Here is a 16519-nt window from a genome sequence, read left to right on the forward strand (position 1 = left end):
ATGAACGTGCAACAAGATCTGAGAAAGTCATGGAGAATGAAAGGTGAGAGACACAGGGAAGTTCTTTATTTTGCAATGTGGTCTGGACTTCCTGGTGGTTCAGATGCCTGCAACGAGGGAGACCCGGGTTGGATCCCTGGGTTGGGAAGATTTCCTGGAGAAGAAAATGGCAACCCACTCCAGTATTCTTGCCTGGAAAATCCCATGGGTGCAAGAGCCTGTGGCAGGCTACAGTCCTTGGGGTCACAAAGAGTCGAGACTGAGAGACTTCACTTTCTTTCTCTTTCTGGCACACCGATGTTCATCAGCCTGGCTTCTGCCCTACAAACCTGCAGCACTCACCCATCACCAGGGCAGTCAAATAGCTCCCACAGGACTCCATGACGCCCCCGAGGCAGGAACCCTCCTTCTGATCGTAGTTCCCAACTGAATTCCTTGAACACACTCTGAGCTAACAAATCCGGAAGCTTTGTTTAATAAACTGAGGGTGTTCCCCACTTATAAAGCTGATGTAACAAAACTACAAAGTTAATTTTTCAAGAGTGAAACTTATGATCAATATTATAATCCACTGGTGGCACCTGTTCTCGTAACAAAATTGCAAATTGGGTACTGCAGAGGATAGAGGATTATTCAAGACCTATTTTATACAGTTTGGAGGCTTTTCAATTATGTTACTTTCTATCTTACCTCTTTCAACTTTGAATTACTCACTGCTCCTAATCAAAGCCCAATATAATTCTTCCTACTCACACTATGCTGTATTTCAAAGGATAACGTTTTCAGCTAAGAAATTTTAACTAACTTTGATGAACTTAACTGGAATAATTAATGTCTCTTAAGTCTCCTTATCTCTCAATAATGGTACCTAGAACTATTTTTATTCTTTGTCAGGCATGTACTATCACACTCTTAGATGATCTTAAAGATCTCTGATCTAAATATTCATTGAAAATCTTCAAAAAGGTAAACACAGTATAAAATCATTACCCAGTTTTCCCCACCTTCAAAGATATAATGCAGAGACTCATATTAATTAAACTATAAGCGCCTGAATCCTAATTAGGAACCCTGGACTCAACATTCTAAAAAAGTCCCAAATACTTTCTGACTGATCCTGTTCCCATGGAAACTAAAGTTGGGAAGCAGCTTTTAAAAGACAAAAGAAATTGCAAAAACGGTACCAAAGAAATGAGCTAAAAGACTTATTCTGTATTTCAAAATAAAGGAAGAAACACCCTTGCTATCAGATAGCACTTAGCAATTTTAAAAAAGAATACATATAAAAATTTAAGAAATGCATAATATATAAGAAAATTTATTTTTGTTTAAAACAACATTAATGCTTTTCTTTTAATATTAACTTTCAGAAAAAGGGCTAGAAAATTAGGACTTTTTCCATTTTCCTTTTAATGATCTGTGATGTTGTTAGGTTGACTAAATTCGATAATAAATCCCTGATGATATTGAATGTGCTCATTTTTGGATATTTTTCCCATTTACTTAAATAGGATTTTCAAATCATGAAATGCTTATTGCAGGCTTATGGGTTACCCTTCAGGTTAATACTGCTCTGAATTCAATTTGAGTTGTGAACGTGAAAGGCATTTATATATGTTGAGACAGCCACACTGCAAATATTACTAAATGTCAAGAAGTATTTTAATAACACATTAAGATATTTAAATCATGAACCAGTCTAAATAGAATATTCAAATTATTTTCTTATTATGATAGGAGTTAGTCATCTTTGCACTGTGCCTGCGTGCTGATTCTAAATCTGTGAGTAACAAGACTGAAGCTCCCTGTCTCCTATCCTCCTGCATCCAATCTCCTCAGCCTTCTCCTTGTCTCGATACTTTGTCTCCCACCAAAAGAAAAAAAAAAAGAGAGAGATTTGGAGTCAGCAGTTTTAACTTCTTGTCTTACCTCTGCGTATATCCCTAAAGACATCCTAAGCTTCTGCTTCTCATGTATGAAACTGTGATAAAAATAGTTTCTAGCTACCACACAGGGATGTTAACATGAGAATTAAATACTATAATTCCTCTGAAAGCATTCTTTTTTTTTTTTCAATCCTAGAGTTCCATTCAAATGCTAATTTTTTTTTTTTTTCCCACTCTTTAATCCCCCAGATTACCCATTACTTCATTCTGATCTTTCCCCTTCATCCTTGGCCTCCAGATAACAGCTCACTTGGCAAAATTCCCTCCGGCGTCCAGGACACTGTTCTGTTGGTTGTCTGTTATTTCCTCGGGGATTTTTTCTTCATTGTCTCTGCTCCTTTATATTCTTTAACTGAGCGCATTCTCCAGAGGTCACTCCTATGACCCCTACTAACTGACCTCCATGTTTCCTCCCAGAATGAATTTACGTTTCTATTTTTATTTACCACTTGAATAAAGGGGATAGGTACAGAGGAGTGACATGTCTCACCCTCTTTCCATTAGCCTAACAGACGTTTTTAGTTGACTATTTTGTTGCCTCCTGAAGTATAAAAAGAAATCATTTCTATTCCATTTAAATATTACAGTTTCTCCGGTTCTTCACATTTACAAGTATTGTTTTGGTGTCTTTGATGTCCCCTATATTTGATCTACCACTAAGACTTACCAATTTCTATTTTATTGTTTTTCATTATAGTTTTTTGCAGATTCTTTTGATGTCTTTATTGAATTGTTACAATATGATTTATGATTTTATGTTTTTGGTTTTTTGGCCACAAGGCCTATGGGATCTTGGCTCCCAGACCAGGGATTGAACCTGCAGTCACTGCACTGGAAGGCGAAGTCTTAACCACTGGAGCACAAGTCTCTGAATTTCAAGTCTCTGAATTTCTGTTTTAAATGTCTTCTGGATTTAACTCTCTTTAAACAATGTTTTGACAGCTGCCACTTTAATCTTGGCTTCTATTACCTAATACCTGGGCTAAAGTTACCTCTTTCCTCCTCTTTATTCCATAGGTAAAGGGTTAAAATGATTGTTTACTTCAAATATCATTTTTTGGTGTATTGCTTCACTCATCAAAACTGGCATCAGCTCCCTGTTTCCTACTGAATCAAATAGAGACTTTAAACAGAGTACACAGGAAGATATGAGCTCCATGAACACCAAGCCACTTTGGGCACCCCGTCTTACTCCTTTTAAAACAAATGTGACTGTGTGGATCACAATAAACTGTGGAAAATTCTGAAAGAGATGGGAATACCAGACCACCTGACCTGCCTCTTGAGAAACCTGTATGCAGGTCAGGAAGCAACAGTTAGAACTGGACATGGAACGACAGACTGGTTCCAAATAGGAAAAGGAGTACGTCAAGGCTGTACATTGTCACCCTGCTTATTTAACTTCTATGCAGAGTACATCATGAGAAACGCTGGGCTGGAGGAAGCACAAGCTGGAATCAAGATTGCCAGGAGAAATCTATCAATAACCTCAGATATGCAGATGACACCACCCTTATGGCAGAAAGTGAAGAAAAACTAAAGAGCCTCTTGATGAAAGTGAAAGAAGAGAGTGAAAAAGTTGGCTTAAAGCACAACATTAAGAAAACTAAGATCATGGCATCTGGTTCCATCACTTCATGGCAAATAGATGGGGAAACAGTGGAAACAGTAGCTGACTTTATTTTTCTGGGCTCCAAAGTCACTGCAGATGGTGATTGCAGCCATGAAATTAAAAGATGCTCACTCCTTGGAAGCAAAGTTATGACCAACCTAGACAGAAAATTAAAAAGCAGAGACATCACTTTGTCAACAAAGGTCCATCTAGTCAAGGCTATGGTTTTTCCAATAGTCATGTCTGGATGTGAGAGTTGGATTACAAAGAAAGCTGAATGCTGCAGAATTAATGCTTTTGAACTGTGGTGTTGGAGAAGACTCTTGAGAGTCCCTTGGACTGCAAGGAGATCCAACTAGTCCATCCTAAAGGAGATCAGTCCTGGGTGTTCATTGGAAGGACTGATGCTGAAGCTGAAACTCCAATACTTTGGCCACCTGATGTGAAGAAATGACTCATCGGAAAAGACCCTGATGCTGGGAGGGTTGGGGGCAGAAGGAGAAGGGGACGACAGAGGATGAGATGGCTGGATGGTATCACGGACTCGATGGACATGAGTTTGGGTGAACTCCAGGAGTTGGTGATGGACAGGGAGGCCTGGTGTGCTGTGATTCATGGGGTTGCAAAGAGTTGGACACGACTGAGTGACTGAACTGAACTGTGTTCTAACCAATAAAAACTCTGATAGAGGCAGTTTAGAATAAAAACATGTTCACAACTCCACACAAAATAACTTTATCATCACAGGCTATATATGGTACATTTCCCCTTATTTAAAAATATAAAATGTTAAATTATAAGGAACATTGCGCTTAGACTCTTAGTCATGTCCGACTCTTTGTGACCCCATGGACTATAGCCCGCGAGGCTCCTCTGTCCATGGGATTTCCCAGGCAAGAATATTGGAGTGGGTTGCCATTTCCTCCTCCAGGAGATCTTCCTGACCCAGGGATCATAAAGAACCTTATCATCATTAAATCAAACTGTCTTCCTCTTTTTAGAAATAAGGAAAATAGCCATATCATTACTCAGCACAGAACAGCACAATCTTAGTTCCTTGGATCCCAAGCTCCATTTTATTCACATCATACTTTTTGCTTCTTGTGAATAAATTTGAAATTTATGGTTCAAAACATAAGGAAGTTCTTTGAACCATTCAGTGGAGATATTTCATATGGATATTTAATCTATAGATTCAACAATGTGTCACTGTCAGATAGATATTAGAAATATGCTTTATAAAGTTAATTTAAAAATGAAGGTGATTCTGTCCGTCATACCAGTCAGTATGAAAGAACATGCTCTGGAGTAACCCCAGCAGGGAAAAAGTAACCAATACTCTTTCAGGTAAAAGGTGGGAATCCATTGTCCTCTGAAAAGAAACATTTCTATTCAGCACACTCCCTGGTGAGGTAACTTAGCTTTATTTTTTTAAAAAGTACCTCCGTATCCCATTTCTAAAATTATTGTCCTTTTATTTTCTAATAATTTTAAAATTCATTTCCTCCACCATTCTAACCCATGTAAAGCAAAAGGCTAGTTGGGACTGGTCTCATCCTTCCTCAGCAGATTTTGGTGTCTCACTGTTAAAGATAAATAGTTTAATGTGTAAAATGGGACTGGTAGCTCAGCCAGTAAAGAATCTGCCTGCAATTCAGGAGACCACGGGTTTGATCCCTGGGTCAGGAAGATCCCCTGGAGAAGGTAACAGCAGCCCACTCCAGTATTCTTGCTTGGAGAATTCCATGGACAGAGGAGCCTGGCTGGTTACAGTCCGTAGGGTCGCAAGAGTGGAGAGAGACTTAGCAACTAAACCAAAGAGATACAACGTGCTTGTTCAAATAATGAGGACTCTAAATATAAACTTTATTGGAAGGTTGAGATGCAATCTTGCTCCAAAACTAAGAAATAATGAAATGGAAGTTGAAGTGAAACTCTATCCTCTATTAACTTCTATAGTCTCTTGCTCATGAATTCACAGCGTTTGGGAGCAAGTATTAAAAATAGCTTCTGACATAAATGACTGCATTGCTAGTATGCATAAGCTGCTGACAGAGGTTCTAGGTGGCTTCCAACTGCCTCTATTTCTTCTGTTTTTCCCCCCAACAACCAGTCTTCTCTAGAGAATCATCAGAGCTTTGGAGTCTTCAGGGTTCAAGGAATACGGGAAATTAAATCATGCAAAACTCATTTGGAATTTGACATGAAGTTATTAGGGCTTCCCAGGTGGTGCTAGTGGTGCAGAATCTGCCTGCCAGTGCAGGAGACATAAGAGATGTAGGTTCAGTCCCTCAATCAGGAAGATCCCCTGAAGGAGGGCACGGCAACCCACTCCAATATTCTCATTTTGGAGAATCCCATGAACAGAGGAGCCTGGTGGGCTACAGTCTACAGGTTCGCCAAAGTCAGACACAATTGAAGCGATGTAGCTTCAATTAATGACGTGGGTTTGAACATTAGTCAAATATATTAGACAGTTTGAGCAGTTTTGAAATGTGTTTGAGTTGATGTCAATTGCTGGATATGCCCTTACCCTGTAAGAAGGCTGCACGTATTCTCTTCTGTTGTTTGTAAGAGCCAGATGCTTGATGAGAAAGACCTAACTGAATCAGCCTCCATGAAATATATGCAAGAGAAAAAAAATCTAAATATTTAGGAATTTAATCAACTCTCACCTTTTCTTGCCATTGGTCTATGGATGTGACATGCACTCACCTAATGGGTACTTTTACATTTTAGGGAATAAAATATTAAAGTCCCTTTCAAAAGAAATGAACTGGAAGGTCTGGGCTACATCATGAAGAAAAACATGGCTGTTATGCAATGAATTTACTCACAGACTTTATTGTGTAACCAGGAGTTCCAGTCAGTGACATGGTATTTGCTTGTTTGTTTGTAAGCATTTCACACTAGTAGTGTGAAAAAGATAAATTATATTTAAAAGGGGGCTATTTAAAGAGAATGTTGGTTTCTTATACTGACTACCCTGGCCAAAAGGTACAGTGTAAGAGAACAGATGTTTCAGATATCTAAGTATACTCACTTTGGTCTTTTTATTTTCTCTTTAAAGCTGGAGGCTTTAAGGAAGATTGTACAAGAAAGCCCAGAGGGGTAAAGGAAAATATTAGAATTTCCATGTATTTTTCACATTCCTTTTTTTTGTTTTTATGGGTTTAAGTAGTTTTTTATTGTCAAAAATTTCCAAATAGACACAAAAGTGGAGAGAACAGAACAATAAGCCCCATATCTCATTATTTGGTTTTAAAAAACTGTTATAAAGACTTTGCCACATTGACATGTATTGCTTTTTTGTTGGTGAGAAATTTTCAAGCAAATCACACACATTAAATTATTTTCTTTATTATTTAAGTAAGTTCAGTTCAGTCACTCAGTCGTGTCCGACTCCTTGCGACCCCATGAATCACAGCACGCCAGGCCTCCCAGTCCATCACCAACTCCCGGAGTTCACTCAAACTCATGTCCATCGAGTTGGTGATGCCATCCAGCCATCTCATCCTCTGTCGTCCCCTTCTCCTCCTGCTCCCAACCCTCCCAGCATCAGGGTCTTTTCCAATGAGTCAACTCTTCGCATGAGGTGGCCAAAGTATTGGAGTTTCAGTTTCAGCATCAGCTCTTCCAATGAATACTCAGGACTGATCTCCTTTAGGATGGACTGGTTGGATCTCCTTGCAGTCCAAGGGACTCTCAAGAGTCTTCTCCAACACCACAGTTCAAAAGCATCAATTCTTCAGCACTCAGCTTTCTTCACAGTCCAACTCTCGCATCCCTACATGACCACTGGAAAAACCATACCCTTGACTAGACGGACCTTTGTTGGCAAAGTAATATCTCTGCTTTTTAATATGCTATCTAGGTTGGTCATAACTTTCCTTCCAAGGAGTAAGCGTCTTTAAGTAAGTATCAACTCAAATTGAAGACATATGTCTACAACATCATTAGAACAGCCGACAAAATTTAAAATAATTCCTTTTATTGTTGTTCACTCACTCAGTCACATCCTGCTGTTTGCAACCCCGTGATATCCAATCCTAACCAATTTCCTCGATGTCTCATTTGAATCAGAATCCAAACCATGTCTCAGCATTATATTGGCTTTGTAGGCTTTTTGTCTTGTTTCATTTTTATGTTGTTTTAATCTTGTTTGTTTTAAAGACCTAACCTACTCTGTCTTCCATTTAATTTTTTTTTTTTTCCTTTCATGCCATTGACTTGTTGCAGAAACCTGGTCAGTTATTCTGTAGAAAAACCCAGTTTCTGGGTTGACTGCAGCCATGAAATTAAAAGACGCTTACTCCTTGGAAGGAAAGTTATGACCAACCTAGACAGAATATTCAAAAGCAGAGACATTACTTTGCCAACAAAGTTTCGTCTAGTCAAGGCTATGGTTTTTCCTGTGGTCATGTATGGATGTGAGAGTTGGACTGTGAAGAAGGCTGAGCGCTGAAGAATTGATGCTTTTGAACTGTGGTGTTGGAGAAGACTCTTGAGAGTCCCTTGGAGTGCAAGGAGATCCAACCAGTCCATTCTGAAGGAGATCAGTCCTGGGATTTCTTTGGAAGGAATGATGCTAAAGCTGAAACTCCAGTACTTTGGCCACCTCATGCGAAGAGTTGACTCATTGGAAAAGATTCTGATGCTGGGAGGGATTGGAGGCAGAAGGAGAAGGCGATGACAGAGGATGAGATGGCTGGATGGCATCTCCGACTCGATGGATGTGAGTCTCAGTGAACTCCGGGAGTTGATGATGGACAGGGAGGCCTGGCGTGCTGCGATTCATGGGGTCGCAAAGAGTCGGACACGACTGAGCGACTGATCTGATCTCTGGGGTCATTTATACTATGCATCTACTCACCTTCAAGAAGTCAGTTTGCCTAGAGGGTTGATTGAAGGGAAGGTCATTTTTGTTTTGTTTTTGAAGGATGGTCAAAAATATTACGGGCTTAGCAGTAAAGAATCTCTATGCAGTGCAGGAAACACAGGTTGGGAAGATCCCCTGGAGGAGTACATGGCAAGTCACTCCAGTATTCTTGTCTGGAGAATCCCATGGACAGAGAAACCTGGTGGGCTACAGTCCATGGGGTCGCAGAGTTGGACATGGTTGAAGTAATTTAGCACAAATGCCCGCCAGAATACTACATTGCTTCCTAACACTATATCCTTCCTATGGTATCACTGAACCTTTGGTTATCCCACTTTTAATGAGGGTAAGATTAACTAGTGATTTCAGGTGATGAACAGACTGTTCCTTCTATTGTAAACTTTCCCATCAACCATTTTTCTAATGTTTTTACTCATTAATAATCATATCCTAAACCAATTACAAGTTGTAAGATAATGATAATTAGATTCTATTTTTTCTCTTATCTTTGCACATTTATTAGCTTGAATTCTATAAAGAAGACCCTTTCCTTGTTCAGGCTATGTGGTTAGATAGGTAAACATAAAGGAAATCAGCACAGCGCCTTACTACTGACTGCCAACTATCAGAGTAAGAAGCAACTGACAGTTAAGATGGTGATCAGAGTGGTAACTGTGTGTTTTTTTAATTTATTATTTTACTTTCTCTTTTTGGTATCTGTTTAATTAATATATTTAAAAAATATGTCCAACATCTTTAAGTCAACTGCATTCAATATTTTAAAAAATATTTTGACTCTCAAATTGCTTCTAATTTGGCCAAAGGGAGCCTTTTTATGTTGATTCCTGTGTCTTATAGACACATCTTCAGTAGCTTTGGGAGTTCTAACTTGGTTTTTGGTGCAACAAAATGTCCCATCTTATATATGCGCAACTCTAAACACAGTCAGATGTTCCTCCAAAAATCCCTACTCACTGCCAGTGTGTAATGGCATTTAGCAATCAGTCTTTCTGTGATCATTTTTATAGAGTTGTAGGATAGATTTTCTAATGTTTTTACCCATTAATAATCATACCCTAAACCAATTACAAGTTGTAAGATAATGATAATTAGATTCTATTTTTTCTCTTATCTTTGCACATTTATTAAGATAGATTATATTATTATTCCCAACTACTCATTCCCTTCCCACTTATTATCACATGATTTCTAGGGCATTCTGGCAGGCAGAATATACTCCCCTACCCCAGTCCACAGTCTGGCCATGTGATGTGCTTTAACTAATGCACATCCACCACGTTAAGTAGAAGCTTTCAGAGATTTTACGTGATTTAGCTCTGCCTCCTGACTTTGCAGAGACATTACTTTGCCAACAATTTCCGTATAGTTAAACCTATAGTTTTTCCAGTAGCCATGTATGTATGTGAGAGTTAGACCATGAAGAAGGCTGAGCGCTGAAGAACTGATGCTTTTGAACTGTGGTGTTGGAGAAGACTCTTGAGAGTCCCTTGGACAGCTAGGTGATCAAACCAGTCAACCCTAAAAGAAATCAGTCATGAATATTCATTAGAAGGATTGAAGCTGAAGCTCCAATACTCTGGCCTCCTGATGTGAACAGCCAATTCATTAGAAAAGACCCTGATGCTGGGAAAGATTGAAGGCGGGAGAAGGGGATGACAGAGGATGAGATGGTTGGATGGCATCACCGACTCAATGGACGTTGAGTCTGAACAAATTCCGGGAGATAGTGAAGGACAGGGAAGCCTGGTGTGCTGCAGTCTATGGAGTCACAGAGAGTCAGACACAACTGAGCAACTGAAACACCACCACCTGCTTTGCCCTTGGCCACAAGGACTGTCTCTCCCAAACGGGGCCAGCTCCTTCAGCCCGAGGCCTGGAATGAGGAGACGTACAGAGCAGAGATCCAGCAGCTGACCTGGAGCCACCAAAATCGAATGCCAGCAAAAATGATGCATACGGTTGCAAACTACTGAGATTTGGAGATTACTTATTACTTCATAAGAGCTGACTGATAACAGCTGTGATTTCATTTAGGCCTTTTTAGTGGACAGACACAAGAAATGTGTTGCTCTATTTTTGTATTTTTATTTTTTTTAATTCAAGTATAGTTGATTTATAATGTTGTTAGTTTAATGTGTACAGCAATGTGATTTACTTATATACATACATATCTATATTCTTTTTCAAATTCTTGCTCCTGAAAAGAGCATGATGAGTTCATAGTGCTATTTTCAGTTCAAATATAACATTATAGGGCTTTTCTCAGCATTAAAAATATTATATACCCGATAGTATATTTTCCCACACTGAAAATCTTGATCTCTCTGTATTCATAAACCACTGATTTGAATTGGTTTGTAATACAAAGTAGTTTCAAAAGAGCAAAACCACTATCTGAAATTACTTTAGGTTACAAAAGTATTTGTAGTTTTATTCATCCTTAAAGTACATCCTACTATTCGGTGTAATATTAAGTGCTAAGCTCAAACTGGAGTAATTCTTTCCTCTGTGTGGTTACCTCTCTGATTTGACACACGGTAGGTTCATCTCTTTCCATCCTTTTTCAATTTTCAGAGACGGATGCTTTAATGAATTTTGTCTTTTAAATATAATCTTAAAGTTTTCAAAATCAAATCTGTGTAATAATTTATTAAGGGAAATCCATCCTATTCCTGTCCCTTCCACCCACTTTGAAAAGTTTTCATTTAACTTCCCAGTATTTCTTTCTTACGAAAAAGGTAGCCTGTGCAACCATACAGTTCTGCACCTTGCTTTTTTCACTCACTATGTCCATATATGAAGCTCACCCTCATTCCTATTTGTGACTGCATTGCAAACCATTTTGTTATTTATTCAGCTAATCCCCTATTAATGGGGATTTGATTATTTTCTATCTTTTTAATAATAAATAATTTCTGATATTTATTTGGCCACCTCTTTTTGATGGGTATCTGATTTTCAATTTTTTATAATAAATAGTTTTGAAATAAATAATACCATGCATGAATCATGTCCTGTTACGTACAGCTCTGGAACTGGTTCCCCGTAGGGGGGCTGATGAGTCAAAGGGTAGATATGTAATTCTTCTGTATGTTGCTGAACTCCAGTTCAGAGCAGACACATCACTGCACAGCCCATCGGGACTGTGTGAAATGCCTGTTTCCACTCAGCCTGAATAACAGAGTATGCAGATGAGTTACATGTTTTAATTCTTGCTAATCCGAGGCAGGAGATGCTGTCTTTTTGGTGGTTTATTTACATTTCAAGTTATGTTGAACAGAGCTTCACACTTCGCAGTTTTTTGTTTGTTTCGCTGAGAAGCTTGGAGAATCTGAGGTCCTCAACCAGGGACTGAACCCAGACCCTCGGCATCGAAAGCTCAGAGTCCCACCCGCTAGACCACCAGGGAATTCCCCAGAACTTCTCGCTTGAAGAACCATTTGAATTGTTCTTCTGGGAACTCTCTGGGGCTTGCCGGTGCACGCTAGCGCGTGCATGTGTAAATGTGTGTGTGCACCCACAGCCATTTTTCTATTCTGTTCTTTTTATTTTTATTTCCATTTTTAGGGCCTCTTTGTTATATCAGTGACAATACTCTTTGGTTGAGGCTTAAATTGCAAACATCTTTTGCCAATTAAATATTTAACCTTTGATTTGTGTATAGTATTTTTTCATGCAAACACTCTTTGGATATACAGTCCAGTCCATAGAAGAATGTACCATGTTTCGTTTTGTTTTGTTGGGGGGTAATGGTATTATTTCGGAGAAGGCAATGGCACCCAACTCCGTACTCTTGCCTGGAAAATCCCATGGACTGAGGAGCCTGGTGGGCTGCAGTCCATGGGGTCGCTAAGAGTCGGACCCGACTGAGCGACTTCACTTTACTTTTCACTTTTATGCATTGGAGAAGGAAATGGCAACCCACTCCAGTGTTCTTGCCTAGAGAATCCCAGGGACGGGGGAGCCTGGTGGGCTGCCGTCTATGGGGTCGCACAGAGTCAGACACGACTGAAGTGACTTAGCAGCAATGGTCTTATTTACTTATCTACGTACATTTAAATCTCTGAATCATTTGGACTTTACCTCCATGTACACTATCAGGATCAGATCCAATTTCCCTTAAATCGCTGCACAACTGTTATTACAATATTTATTAAGAATTCTCGATAGTTTGAGATGCTACCATTTTATATGTAGATAAACAGATGGATGGATGGATGCAGACATAGAAAAATGTCAGTATAGATAGATAGAGCTCTTTTTATCCCTGCTACTGTTACTGCTGCTCAATTGCGTCCGATTCTGTTGGGACCCCATGGATTGCAGTCTGCCAAGCTTCCCATGGGGTTTTTCCCAGCAAGAACACTGGCATGGGTTGCCATTTCCTCCTCCAGGGGATATTCCCAACCCAGAGACTGAACTGGCATCTCTTGCGTCTCCTGCATTGGCAGGCAGATTCTTTACCACCATGCCACCTGGGAAGCCCATCTTCATCCCTAACTTTTCTAAATCTATAAATGAACTTAGGCCACTTTCTAGACTTCATATTCTGTTCCATCCGTTTGTCAGCCTCTTCATGTACCGGTTCCACAGTGTTTTAATATAGAGGTGTCATCAAATTCTATAATATAAGGCTACCACCACCTCATTTCCACCCAAAGGCATGAGCATTTATTTATTTTTCATCATCTCATCTAATATTTATTTTATGTACATTTTATAATTAATGTAAAATATTGATACAAAAACACACATATATAATTTACAAACAAAAACTTAACGTTGGGACATATTCTCTTAAAAAAAAAAAAAGTAGAATACAGAATCAAAAAAAAAGATTGAGGATCACTGATCCAAACAGTGATTTTTGAACATCGCAGCATCCTCAGACAGCTTTTGGTGGAGGGCGGGGGAGCAGCACAACAGAGCTGAGATTCTTGGGATATATCTAATCCTGGCCTTTGCCTGATGCTGAACTATGTGATAATACCCCTGGACTAAGATGATGAGTCACCTGGATTCTGAGGAAGTTTTTTCAGTGCTACTGAGCAGACCCCACAAGAAGATGTTATGGTTACTGAACAAGAATGCCCAGGGAAACCATCTTTGGTTTAGAGATAAAGATCACTTTATCAGGCCCTGTCCTCTCATCTCTCTTCAGAAACATTTGGGACCTCTCTGGTGGTCCAGTGGCTAAGACTCTGAGCTCTCAATGCAGGGGGCCCAGGTTCGATCCCTGGTTGAGGAACTAGATCCCACAGGCCACAGTAAGAGTTCTTGTGCTGCAACGAGAAGACCCTACATGCCCCAACTATCTGGCACAAATAAATAAATAAAAACACTAACAAATAAAATAACATTAAGTGCTTGTCTCTTTGGGGACACGAACTGCTATGATACCAACTGAGTGGCAAAGGGATAGGACCATGAGGGGAAAGTCTGGAATCCCTTGCTCCAGAGAATTCTTTTAAAACTCTCTAACATCCTATGTTGTGTTTTATCTAAGGAGGTACTGTTTGATTCATGAGTTTATAATCAATGCTTATCAATTCAAGAGAAGCTTATGTGTTATTATGATACAAGGAGGCATCAGGTAATCAGCACCTGTTTAAGGCAGACCTATCCCTATACTTCCCAGTAACTCTAGGTAGGTCACAGTTAATAAGGAAGGAGAGAGTTTGAGGAGCAATAAAATTACGCATTCATTTGCCAAGTGTTGTTCAGTTGCCAAGTCCTGTCTGACTCTGCGACCCCATGGACTGCAGCACTCCAGGCTTCCCTATCCTTCACCATCTCCTGGAGTTTGCACAAGTTCATGTCCATTGAGTCAGTGATGCCATCCAACCGTTTCATCTCTGGTTCCTCTGCCTTTTCTGAATGCACTCATTAAGGACTATGAATTTTACATGTCTCCTGGGATTTTCATTACTAAAAAAATTTGTAGTTTTATGAAGCTGAGGCAAATACACAAACTCCAGGTTACTTAATTTCTTTTAACCAGTTATTACTGTGTGCTAGCCACTATGCTGGGTTCCAGGGACACAAAGATGTGTTGTCTCTGCCCTCAGCAAACTCACAGTCCAGAGATGCAGGTGTAAAATGGTAAGAGTACAGCCCAACAAGTGCTGTAGAGAAGCAGCTACATGGCAAGAGCACCAGGATTATAATGAGCAGGAGACTCTGGCTCTGAAGAATGGATGGGCTGGAAAGGCTTAAAAGAAGAGGTCAGGGATTTTGGAGTTAGACCTTTAGAAGGCAATTGCGTTTGGCAACATGGAGAACATTTGGACAAGGACAACAATGGTAGCAAAGATGTGCCTTGGAAAGGAGGAACATTCAGTTCAGTTCAGTTCAGTAGCTCAGACATGTCCGACTCTTCATGACCCCATGAATTGCAGCACGCCAGGCCTCCCTGTCACCCAAACTCATGTCCATCGAGTCAGTGATGCCTTCCAGCCATCTCATCCTCTGTCGTCCCCTTCTCCTCCTGCCCCCAATCCCTCCCAGCATCAGAGTCTTTTCCAATGAGTCAACTCTTCGCATGAGGTGGCCAAAGTATTGGAGTTTCAGCTTTAGCATCAGTCCTTCCAGAGAACATCCAGGATTGATCTCCTTTAGAATAGACTGGTTGGATCTCCTTGCAGTCCAAGGGACTCTCAAGAGTCTTCTCCAACACCACAGTTCAAAAGCGTCAATTCTTTGGCACTCAGACTTCTTCACAGTCCAACTCTCACATCCATACATGACCAATGGAAAAACCATAGCCTTGACTAGACGGACCTTTGTTGGCAAAGTAATATCTCTGCTTTTGAATATGCTATCTAGGTTGATCATAACTTTCCTTCCAAGGAGTAAGCGTCTTTTAATTTCATGGCTGCAATCACCATCTGCAGTGATTTTGGAGCCCCCCAAAATAAAGTCTGACACTGTTTCCACTGTTTCTCCATCTAAGTCTCACAACATTGTATCTAGGTAAAATGGCACAGAGGTTCACTCCCTTACACACACTTACAGGTACAGCTGGGACACAAACACAAAAGAACCTGACTTCTTCTGGCACCAAAAGCATTATATGGGGTCAAAGTACAAAGATCCCACAACCCCAATCAGTTTACATAAAACTTTTATCATATTTTTATGGAATAGCTCACTGTGCTTAGATTATTGGATTAAATAATAGAATAATTCAGTTCAGTTCAGTTCATTTGCTCAGTCATGTCGGACTCTTTGCAACCCCATGGACTACAGCATGCCAGGCCTCCCTGTCCATCACCAACTCCCAGAGTTTATCCAAACTCAGGTCCATTGAGTCGGTAATGCCATCCAACCATCTCATCCTCTGTCGTCCCCTTCTCCTCCCACCTTCAATCTTTCCCAGCATCAGGGTCTTTACCAGTGACCAGTAATTATTGGATTAAACAGATCAGTGTTTATTTACACCTGAGTCACCGTTTATTTCATGGTGTGCATTCTACTTCTGATTAAAATCCATCTCTATTTTAAAATGCCTCTAGAGCGTTTTTTTTAAAACATAAACACAATTCTCTCTTTTCAAATTTAGCACTTTTCCAGTAGTTCAACATGTTCCAATTTTATTTGTGGTCATTACTTCTTTGGTCTCTTTTAAAAATAGCAGCGGCTCACACTTGTCTGTAAATCTTAGCTGGAGCTGGTGTCTCCGCCCTGTCTGGGTGTCAGCCCTTACTCTCTTCTTCTATGGATTTTTTCATTGGGTCTCCTTGGAATTCCTCTCTTTCTAGTTTTGATCACTTGTTTGGGAGTTTATTTCCCTCTGTTGTGTTATATCACTTGGTTTCACTACTTATATTTTAGTGATTTTAACTAGAAGATCGTCCCTACTGCATCTTGGCATAAGGTGTTTTTTTTTTTGTTTTTTTTTTTTGTTACAAAAAAGTATTTTTCTGTATGTTTTTTAAAAATTAATTTATATTGGAGTATAGTTGCTTTACAATGGTGCTATGTTAGTTTCTGCTATACAGCAAAATTAATCAGCCACACATATACATATTCCCCCTCCCTTTTGGACTTCCTACCCGTTCA

At 39.7% G+C, this 16519-nt stretch overlaps 1 protein-coding gene across 1 annotated transcript in view; it reads right to left on the reverse strand.

Moving 5' to 3' along the window:
• The window catches only part of JAM2 (junctional adhesion molecule 2), an 82562-nt gene that overhangs the window by 52938 nt on the left and 13105 nt on the right, over window positions 1-16519 (reverse strand). The gene's annotated exons all lie outside the window — the stretch shown is intronic.

Source organism: Bos taurus, chromosome 1 (assembly GCF_002263795.3).
Source record: "Bos taurus isolate L1 Dominette 01449 registration number 42190680 breed Hereford chromosome 1, ARS-UCD2.0, whole genome shotgun sequence".
NCBI lineage: Eukaryota > Metazoa > Chordata > Mammalia > Artiodactyla > Bovidae > Bos > Bos taurus.